At 42.8% G+C, this 9889-nt stretch overlaps 1 long non-coding RNA gene across 1 annotated transcript; it reads left to right on the top strand.

Moving 5' to 3' along the window:
- Positions 1-1897: 1897 nt before the first annotated feature.
- LOC308594386 lies at positions 1898-8494 on the top strand. Its single transcript, XR_014011416.1, has 2 exons — positions 1898-1977; positions 8130-8494. It is a non-coding gene; the product is annotated as an uncharacterized lncRNA (long non-coding RNA).
- Positions 8495-9889: the final 1395 nt, after the last annotated feature.

Here is a 9889-nt window from a genome sequence, read left to right as displayed (position 1 = left end):
CAGCTTCGGAGCATCGTTCCGAAGCCGGGCGGCGGGGAGGGAACACCTTCTGAAGGCGGGCGGGGGGCGAAAGTCTTTGCTCCCCCCTGCCTGCCTGTCCCGGAGGGCTTTTGAAGGCAGGCGGGGGGAGCAAAGACTTTCGCCCCCCGCCCGCCTTCAGAAGAGGTCCAGGACCTCTTCTGAAGGCTGGCGGGGGGCAAAAGTCTTTGTCCCCCCTGCCTGCCTTCCCAGGGGCTTTTAAATTGCCCCGGACAGCGGAGAAGTCCTCCGCTGTCCCGGGGCGATTTTAAAATGCCGCCTGCCAGCATTTTAAGATCGCCCGGACAGGGGAGAAGTCCTCCGCTGTCCCGGGGTTTTTTAAAATGCTGGGGGTGGGAAGAAAAGCCCTTGTCCCCCCCCCCAGCCTTCAGAAGAGGTCCGGGGACAGACTGGTCTGAAGGCGGTTTCCCTAGGAACGCATTAATTGATTTTCAATGCATTCCTATGGGAAACCGTGCATCGCAAGACGAAAAACTCGCAAGACGAAGAGACTTGCGGAATGAATTAATTTCGTCTTGTGAGGCACCACTGTACTATAGTTCTTAGATTTCTCATTAAAGGATTGTCTATAAACTCTTCTGTTATGGAGAAAATAGCAGACCCCCACATGTTGAGAAAAGAAAATGGTTATGTTCTGAATAAGTACAGTATGTTCATTAGATTTGTTTACAATTAATGTAATATAAGGCTTTTTAAACTAGAAGCTCCAGAATACCAATGCATTTGATGATGGGCTATGGAAATGTACTGGGAACATTTTTACTGTTTCTTTCCCTTGCTTCTGGCTGTGAACATGCATTCAGAATTACTGCAGAATGAATAACAGACTCTCGAAATATAAAGAAATGTCCGTTACCAAGGGATGCTGTGCAATTGCTAGACTTCACAGTATCATATTGACAATTGTGAATGGGGAGTGGGAGGCGCCTATGACTCAATCCCTGGATTTAAAATGCAGTCCACACTGTGAAAATGTATGAGGACCTCCGCCTCTGCATTGTAAGCCTATAGAGTCTGGCATTTAAAATGCCTACGTTGCTTCCCTCTCAGCTCACAATGCACTTGGCACATTCCCTTTTAGCTGGAAACCAAGAGAGCTTTCTATTCAGTTCCTGACACTGCCTGTAAACAAAAGTTACTCAAAACAGAAAATAACAAATAAGAAGTTATCCAAGTTCTAAACTCTGTCTCTGTAGACACACAGAACAAAACAAAAAAGCCAAATCAATAATGTGCTATTGATTGTAGAAAACTGCCTCTCTCTCTCTTTCGCTTTTTGGATGATCTTTTTCATTCTTTGTGATAATATATTTTCCCCCTCTTCCTCAGCATTTCTTCTTCGTCCTTGAATTTTAATCTCTTCTTTAAGCTGCCAGTCATCAACACACAGTATTACTGCCCTATTCTCTGAAAGTGTTTTGAATCCACAATGACTATTTGTTGGCCACAACTGAAAGTGAAGTATGCCACTCATGTTTGGGTTAACTATTCAAGTAGAAACATGCTACAACAAGATCATCAAGCCAAGGATGAACTGGATCAATCCTTTTGTATCACAAATCATCATGCAGACCACATTGTAGTTTTCCCACAAGTAGCAATAAATGCTTGCCTGGCAGTTTCCTTACATCCCTTTAGGCAGCAGGCAAAAACATTCCTCTTCTCCCAGGCCTTTGGCTAATGAAACAATCTATGGCCTTTAAAACTGTGGGGTGGTGGTATTGTTATTTTTTGTTGTTATGGTATGTATTTTTGCGTTTTTACATTGTTAACTGCCCTGTGATCTTTGGATGAATGACAGTACAGAAATTTAATTAATGATAATGATAATGAACTACATAAAAGATTTTATTCCTTTAGGAAAATTGATACATCTAGATCCAGGCACAGCCCAAAGCAAATTGAGTAGTACCTCCCCGCCACCCCAGGCACAGTTGGGTAAGTTTAGTCTTTTGGACTTAATGTTTAAAAGCACTGTATTAGAAACTGGTGTGTATACTAGAGATCAGGAAAGGTACCATGTGGACCAAAAGGGCACTAGCATGGTTAATAAGCAGAATCAAATAAACTACAGTAATAGAGGCAAGAAGGCTTCCTTCAAAAAATTATAGTCTTGTCCAAAGGAAGAGAACAAAAAGGAACACAAACTTTGGCCAAAAGAGTGCAAGCAGACAGTATGGTGGTTGAATTTGGAATCCTGTACTTACTTGGAAGTAAGCCCTAGTAAACTCAATGAAACATACTACTGGGTAGACATGTACAGGGTTACATTAATACGAAACCAGCCAAATGAAATAAGAAATCTGAACAATGAACTGTGTTCCTGTTTTATGCGAGAGTGTCAGGTTGAACTTTTCTCTGGATACAAAGGGATTTGGTAGATTTTGACTGCAAATTACAACCTTACTAAGCCATCTTCATGTTGGTGTGTTTTGTTTGTTTGTTTTAAAAAAAACTCCTCGGTATTTAATGATGTGTTGCTGCGCTACAGATTTGTACATAGCATCAAATCTAAGCAATATTATTTAGCTAGTCCTGAATAAAATCGCTCTTCACACTAGACATAGAAGGAAGAACAGATAATGGTGTTAGCAATTCAACAACGAGTACTTTTAACTTTAAAATCTTTAATGAGCACAATTGAATCAGGTTCATTAATTCCAGTGTCCTGGAGTGCCCACACAATTCTGTAAATATAGCCGTTAGGAAAATGCACTACTTTTCTTTCAAGCCGCCATCCCTTTAAAACTAGATTCCGTAGTATCTTGTTCTTTTCTAAGAGCTTGTCCAAACCTTCTTCCCATGGTGCAACATGAGTAGAAAAGCAAAAGCCATCACGCATGGTGTTGCTAAGGAACACTAATTTGCTATGGTCAGCATGACATCTGTGTATTTCCGCTATAAAAATCCAGTTCAGATCTTCTACCAGTCATTTAAGAAATGACATTTAAAATTTAAAAGCCTTAAGCACATGCAATTGTTAAGGCAACAAGGGCCCATCCCAAGAGACAAGTACCATCTCCCCCATTATATGTACAGAAACTGACTGCACTTGCAATTGGAACTTATTTCAGCACTGGCACAATGACACCATCTTCCACTGCATCTGAGGACAGACAGCTAGCTTATGGGCAGGCCATGTGGCACACACAGCTCCAACTTCCAATACCTTTCAGGTTTTCCCCAGACCCCAGCATCTGCTTTCTGAGGTGCCCCATCACTCTGCTTATTGGTAGGCTCAGCCCTGAGTTCCACACATGGGCATCCGTTGGGGGGCAGCAAGGCAGAAAGTTGCCCTCCCTGGATGAAGTTTAATTCCCAGGTTTCTTTTTTTTGCCTTCTTTTCAAGCAAACTACAGTGTTACCTCGGGTTATACACGCTTCAGGTTACAGACTCCGCTAACCCAGAAATAGTACCTCGGGTTAAGAACTTTGCTTCAGGATAAGAACAGAAATCATGCTCTGGCGGCGCAACAGCAGCAGGAGGCCCCATTAGCTAAAGTGGTGCTTCAGGTTAAGAACAGTTTCAGGTTAAGAACGGACCTCCAGAACGAATTAAGTACTTAACCTAAGGTACCACTGTACTCACAACAGTATAACCTGTCCTTGCATAATTCTCTTGAGCTGCAGGGTAGGGAGAAGTGTTGCTTGCCACAATGACTTCCACAAGACCAATGCTATCATGCAGTCAGCGCTGTCTTTAGCAGATGTGGCACCGGGGTGCAAAATATCCGCCCAGCGCCCCCAAATTACCATGGATGGGGGGGCAAAGCTGCGCACTGCCAGCCATCGGGGGGCGCAACTCTCCCCCATGCCACTGCAGGATAGTAATCCCTGCAGAGGCTTGGCTTGGAAGGGAAGCTGCGCACCCGCCAGCCATATGGTTGGCGGGGCGCAGCTTCTAGCCTAAGCCTCTGCGGGGATTGCTCTCCTCCCGTGGAGGCTTGGGAAGGAAGCTGCACACCCACCAGCCATATAGTTGGCGGGGTGCAGCTGGTGGGTGTGCAGGGAAAGGGGAGGCCACTGGCAAAGCCGCACAGCTCCCCCACTCGCTGGGGCGCCCCTGAGAGGCCAGCGCCCTGATGCGAGAAGCACCACTAAGCCCTATGGGAAAGATGGCTCTGCATGCAGTCACAGCTCAGCCCATTCTGAAGGCTAAAGGTGAGTAACAAAAGTATATCCTTCCACTAAAGCAGAGTTAAAACCCAAGGATGGCTAATATGGCCCCCACGGGTGGCACATTTGCCCTCAGAGACCTTCTATGGTGTCCACAGGGTTCCCTTTCTCCATTTCTATGGTTTGCAAATGTGCCCATAGACCAAAAGGGATATTTGCATTAAAAAATCATTAGATGTTTCTTCCCCACGCTCTGCTGACTCAGCCCTGTACCCACAAAGCCTGTACAAATAACTAGTTATCACAACACTGCTGATTAGTACTTCATTTGTTAACACTGAGATACTGTGTGATGAATAGAACTGGACAGAGACCCGAGTTCAAATCCCCAACCAAACATTATGGTTGCTGAGTAACCTTGGGCCAGTCACTAGATGATATTTAACACTAGCCCTACATAGAGTAGACCCACTGAGGTTAATGGACATGGCTAACTTAGCTTCATTAATTTCACTTGGTCTGCTCTGAGTAAGATTTAGTTGACTACAACCGATTCTCTCTCTCTCTCTCTCTCTCTCTCTCTCTCTCTCTCTCTCTTTCAACCTAACGTACTTCACAGAGTTGTTGTGAGGATAAAATGGAGGGAATAACTAGGTAAATTGCCTCCAGCTCCTTGGGAGAAAATAGTTTCTGACCTAACCCCAGAGAGAAAGGCATGTTGTAGCAGCAGATCTCAGGCACGTTCAGATAAATGCCCAATTTGACATTTGCTTGTTCATCACTCAGTGAGTAGAACCAACAAGTGACGACATGTACATGTGAAAGGGTCATCGCAGATCAAACATCACAGTAGATCTTTCATCTTGCCCTCAAACACAGTATTTTAAAATAGAGGCTGTTGACACCCATGAGTCATCAAGTGATGTACATATGGTAAAGAATATATGAACGGTACAATTTGTGAATATTTAGTTGAGGGGCCTTCTAAGCAGTGCCAGAAGAAGAATCTCCTAGTAATTCTCTTGATGACTATTGGATTGAGTGCAGTTATTGCCTCTGGTCTCAGTTATATTACATCCAAAAATAAACAGTTTGGGTTTCCTTTACAGGAAACAAAAGCTTTTAGAGAACACCTCTGAAACTCTTACAACACCACATTCATGTGCAATTTAGCTGAAATGAGAATGTAGGCTACTATAAATCTGAACTCTTTTTTTAATCAGAGAGGTAAAGAATTATTCTTTGTAAGGCTATTCAAAAGTGCCACCTCCTATATCTGAGTTGAAAGTTGTGTACCACTGATACATTTGAGCTTCCTATGAATAATTGGATTGCTATCCAAAATATGCTCCAGCACCATTGTGCCTCTAAAGGTGCTCTTTAAAAGTTCTGGCCATCTTTGGCTTTCTGCAAAAGGAAGTAACATGTTATGCTTCATGCCCTGACAGAATCAACTTCACTTTAGAAGGCCTCCTGCAGAGATTACATAACATACATACACAACTTGAGAGTTTATGGAAAGCCAGTAAGTCTTTAAGCATAGATTACGGGAATACAAAAGCAGTAATTCATTCATAAAGAGGAATGAGTCATCCATTGTTCAGAGTTATCTAAATGTATTCAGCCAAGGCCAAACGTGCAATGTTCATGCTTGGCTTGAAAGACAAAAAATATGTCCTTTTTATTATTGTGACACTTCCTAACCTCAATTATGGTTCCTGAGCATGCAAATGAAACTCAACTCATACAAAGTAAGCTTCATCAGAATGGGGAATGTACACCCCCATGGTTTTCAAGGACCACAAAAGGTTTGTTATTTACAACACTGAAATTCTGATTAAAAAGGGGGATTGGGGGAATTTTCCACTAATGGTTACAGGATGCATGTAAATCTGAAATATTTTCAGAAGTTTGCAAGTACTTGTCAGAATCCTGACAATCCCATAATCTCATGTTTTTGATAATCGTGTATGAGTGACTAGCCCTAATATTTGAACTGAGCAGATTTAAAATGTGTATCCTAAAAGATTAAGGCTGCAATCCGTTTACTGGGGAATACGCCCCATTGGATTCAATAGGACTTATTTCTGAGTAGGCATGGATGGGGTTGTGTAAATTGCTGGTTTAAGGCACTTCAGGTGGTTAATCTTAAACACAGCTACAAAAAGGCAGCATTGATCCAATTCTGTCGCACCCCTTAGCTATCCTGTATTTAGAAATGGGGTGAGCTCATATTAAGGCTGAAAGCTTTCCTGCAGTCTCTTGCTAAGCCTAGCCAGCAGAACCCACTGTGGAACCTGCATGAACATGAGGTTGCACTGTTGCTCGGGTATGTTGACTGCTTTACTATTTCCAGTAGTTGATCAACATTTTAAGAATGCTGCAAGGCTTCCTGAAATACTCTCTTGCTTCTAGAGCTGAGGAATAGCTCAGTTGGTACAGCATGAGACTCTTCATCTCGGGATTGTGGGTTTGAGCCCCACACTGGGCAAAAGGTTCCTTCATTGCAGGGGGTTCAACTAGATGATCCTTGTGGTCCCTGCCAACTCTACAATTTGGTGATTCTAAGATTCTGGGGGAGTATGGCTGGATCAGAGGTTAGGGATCTGTGGATGCTTCCCAGCCCAGGTGGTATAAAGGAGAGGGGAAATCGAGGAGAGAACTTTTCACACCATTCATATGCTGACCAAAACAATTGGGCAAATCTTTGGCTGTGGCCTTGTAGGATATTTTATATTAACACTGAGCATATCAGGAGCTTTTATTGTTATGGAATGTGGAGGAACCAGGAAAAGAGGTCACCCTCTGAACTGCTTGCTAACTAGCCTCTCATGCCCATTTTCGTGGTTTATTTTTAGAGGGCTCTAGGAACTGCATAATTCATGTAGCAAATGGCTTTGACGCACTTCATAGAAGTCTTCCTATGCACTAAGCAAAAATGATATTGCATGTGCAAACAAATAGTGTTGACAGTCTTCGAGAAATGGTGGAAAATGTTTCAGATAGCACACGTCAAGTGCTCAAAGCAGTTCATGCATATTATCTTAGTCAACCTTACAACAGCTTTGTCTACCTAACAATTGTCAGGTACTATTGTCATCCACCAGAGGGCTGTATTTCTGGTTGAAGTGTGATTTGAACTGGCTTACGCGGCGCACATTCAAAGCTGCTATGTTGTATGGCAAAATTTGTTGCAGAATTGGCAATAATCCTAGTTTCTGGAGTTCAATATTTGGTAAGGGCTTCGTAGAAGTGATGAAGTCTGAGCATTATGAAATCTTATCTACCATACCTTGTGCACTTCCGGTCTGGTGATTTTCTGTGGGACAATGGAATCGGAGAAGGAAATGTCACTTAGGCTAGTCTGTCTTACAGAAAATGTTAGCTCAAGGCTTCAGGGCACAGTCTGAAGGTACACAGAATCATAGAGCTGGAAGATCAACCAATCCAACCCCCTGCAATGCCAGGAATGCAGCAAACATACAGTGGTACCTTGGGTTACATATGCTTCAGGTTACATACGCTTCAGGTTACAGACTCTGCTAACCCAGAAATAGTGCTTCAGGTTAAGAACTTTGCTTCAGGATGAGAACAGAAATCATGCTCAGGTGGCACAGCTGCAGCAGGAGGCCCCATTAGCTAAAGTGGTGCTTCAGGTTAAGAACAATTTCAGGTTAAGAACGGACCTCCGGAACGAATTAAGTACTTAACCCGAGGTACCACTGTACTGAAGTTAAGATAATCTGAGGCTGTGTACCCACATGCACACACACATGTACTCTGCATCCAGTGTGCTCCCTCCACCGCTTTTGGAAGCAGTGTACACGTGACATTCACCAAAATCCACATCTGTCCTGTAATTTGTTATAAAATACTGTGTTTTGATACATTTCCTCCAAAAACAGCTTCAGTCCAAATCGAGGGGGGAAATGACATACCAGTAGCTGCATTTTAAGTTTCCCACTTCCTTGCAGAGAATGTCACTGGAGGCATGCCAGGAGCCAGAAGATTCCACAAGGTGTTGGGAGGCAATTAGCATCAAGCTGGGCTCCTGGTGGGCGGGGCAGCTGAGCGGACTTAGGCGAAGACTTTGCCCACCCAGGTCCTCTCCAGGGGAATAGAGGGAGAGCTGTGTTGCACTCTGCCAAAATGTCTTGTCAAGCATTTGGTTCATTCAAAACCAGCCATTTCTTATTCTGTCTGCACCAAAATCAGAATCATTTTCAAGTTTTAAGCTGTAGGAACACACACACACCCCGATTTCTCATTATAATGGCAAAATGTGATTCAGCTCATTCACTTTAACAACAGGGAATAAATACACTTTCATCTCTTTCTCTACCCTCCCCCTGTCATGTTATTTATTATTTTATTTCATAAACTTTACACCGCTTGATTGTAAAAAAAAACCCTCAAAGTGGTTTGCAAAAGGATTATTATTTGTGTACACAGTGCACATGGCATTTCACATAATTTCCTAATCAAGACAAGTCTTTAACCCCACCCCAGGTTCTTACAGTCTTGATTGTACAGAAAATGACAAGGGAAAAGGAGAGATCCAAGGGTAATAAAGGATTAATGTGGACAAATGAAGTCACTGCAAGTACTAGGTTGTCTCTAACCTATTTAAGCAACTGCCTTGCTATGAACACATCAACATAGTATCCATTCTGCTAAATAATATCCAATAATAAATCATTTTTCTATGTTGTACACACAAGCATGAATATAGAAAATGATTATACTGAATAGAAAATGGTCATACAGTAAGATTGCAGCTATGGTATAAGAGTAACACACACACACACACAGAGAGAGAGAGAGAGAGAGAGAGAGAGAGAGAGAGAGAGAGAGAGCTGTGATGCTAATACAGAATTTGCAGTAATGCATTCCCTATACACTGATTCTGACTCTGTAATTTTGTTATAACAACATGCAAGTGGTGATTAACAAGCATAATCTTCATGAGTCCCTGATGTTTGATTGATTGTCAGCCAGGGTCCATGGATTAGCTTAATCACTCTACTCATTTATCAACACTAAGGTGAACATGCAGTTTTGTTTGTGTCCTCTGACTTGCTTCTTTAAGCTACAGCTGAAAATTCAGTTCCAAAATCCTCATCCCAATGCCTAAACAATTCCCCAAAACCTCTTCACAAAGATGCTTCATCTCTGCAACATTCCCAGGTGTTTCTGCAACTAGCTTCGCCTGTTGCCATTTTCCTTGGAAAAGATCCAAGGGCAAGTTGTGGGGTTTGAAAGCTTCCTCTTTTGGCATGTACTTAATTGGAAGCCACAGAGAAACAGTGGAGTATTTTTAAAGCTGGCATTTTGGATGCTCTGAAGTCTTTCATCCTATATCAGCATCAGTCAGGACCGACAGGCCTGAAATCTAAGCCAGCAGGGCATTAAGAAGCCAGAACTGCCATTAAATGGGCTATGTAATTATTTGTGGAAGAAGGCAAGGCAGTGCATTTCAGTGAATAGAATGCTGAACTTGGATTGGGAAGACTAAGCTAGGAAACTCATTCAGCTGCAAATCTGAGAGTGGCCAAGGGTCAGCCATTGTCTCTTAGCCTAACTAACCTCAAAGACACCTTCTCTCTCTTGGGCGAAGCTACCTTACAGGAGTGCCAGGGTTATAAGATCAGGAAGCCTAATATGTCACATGATGCTGCTTAGAAGAAGAGTGGAATAAAAATGTGTTAGGCAAGCAGATTAAGGACACAGGCTT

This window comes from Podarcis bocagei, assembly GCF_964188305.1.
Source record: "Podarcis bocagei genome assembly, chromosome: 9".
Lineage (NCBI taxonomy): Eukaryota > Metazoa > Chordata > Lepidosauria > Squamata > Lacertidae > Podarcis > Podarcis bocagei.
Note: the sequence above shows the minus strand (reverse complement) of the source record. Positions and strands in the feature narration are given on the sequence as shown.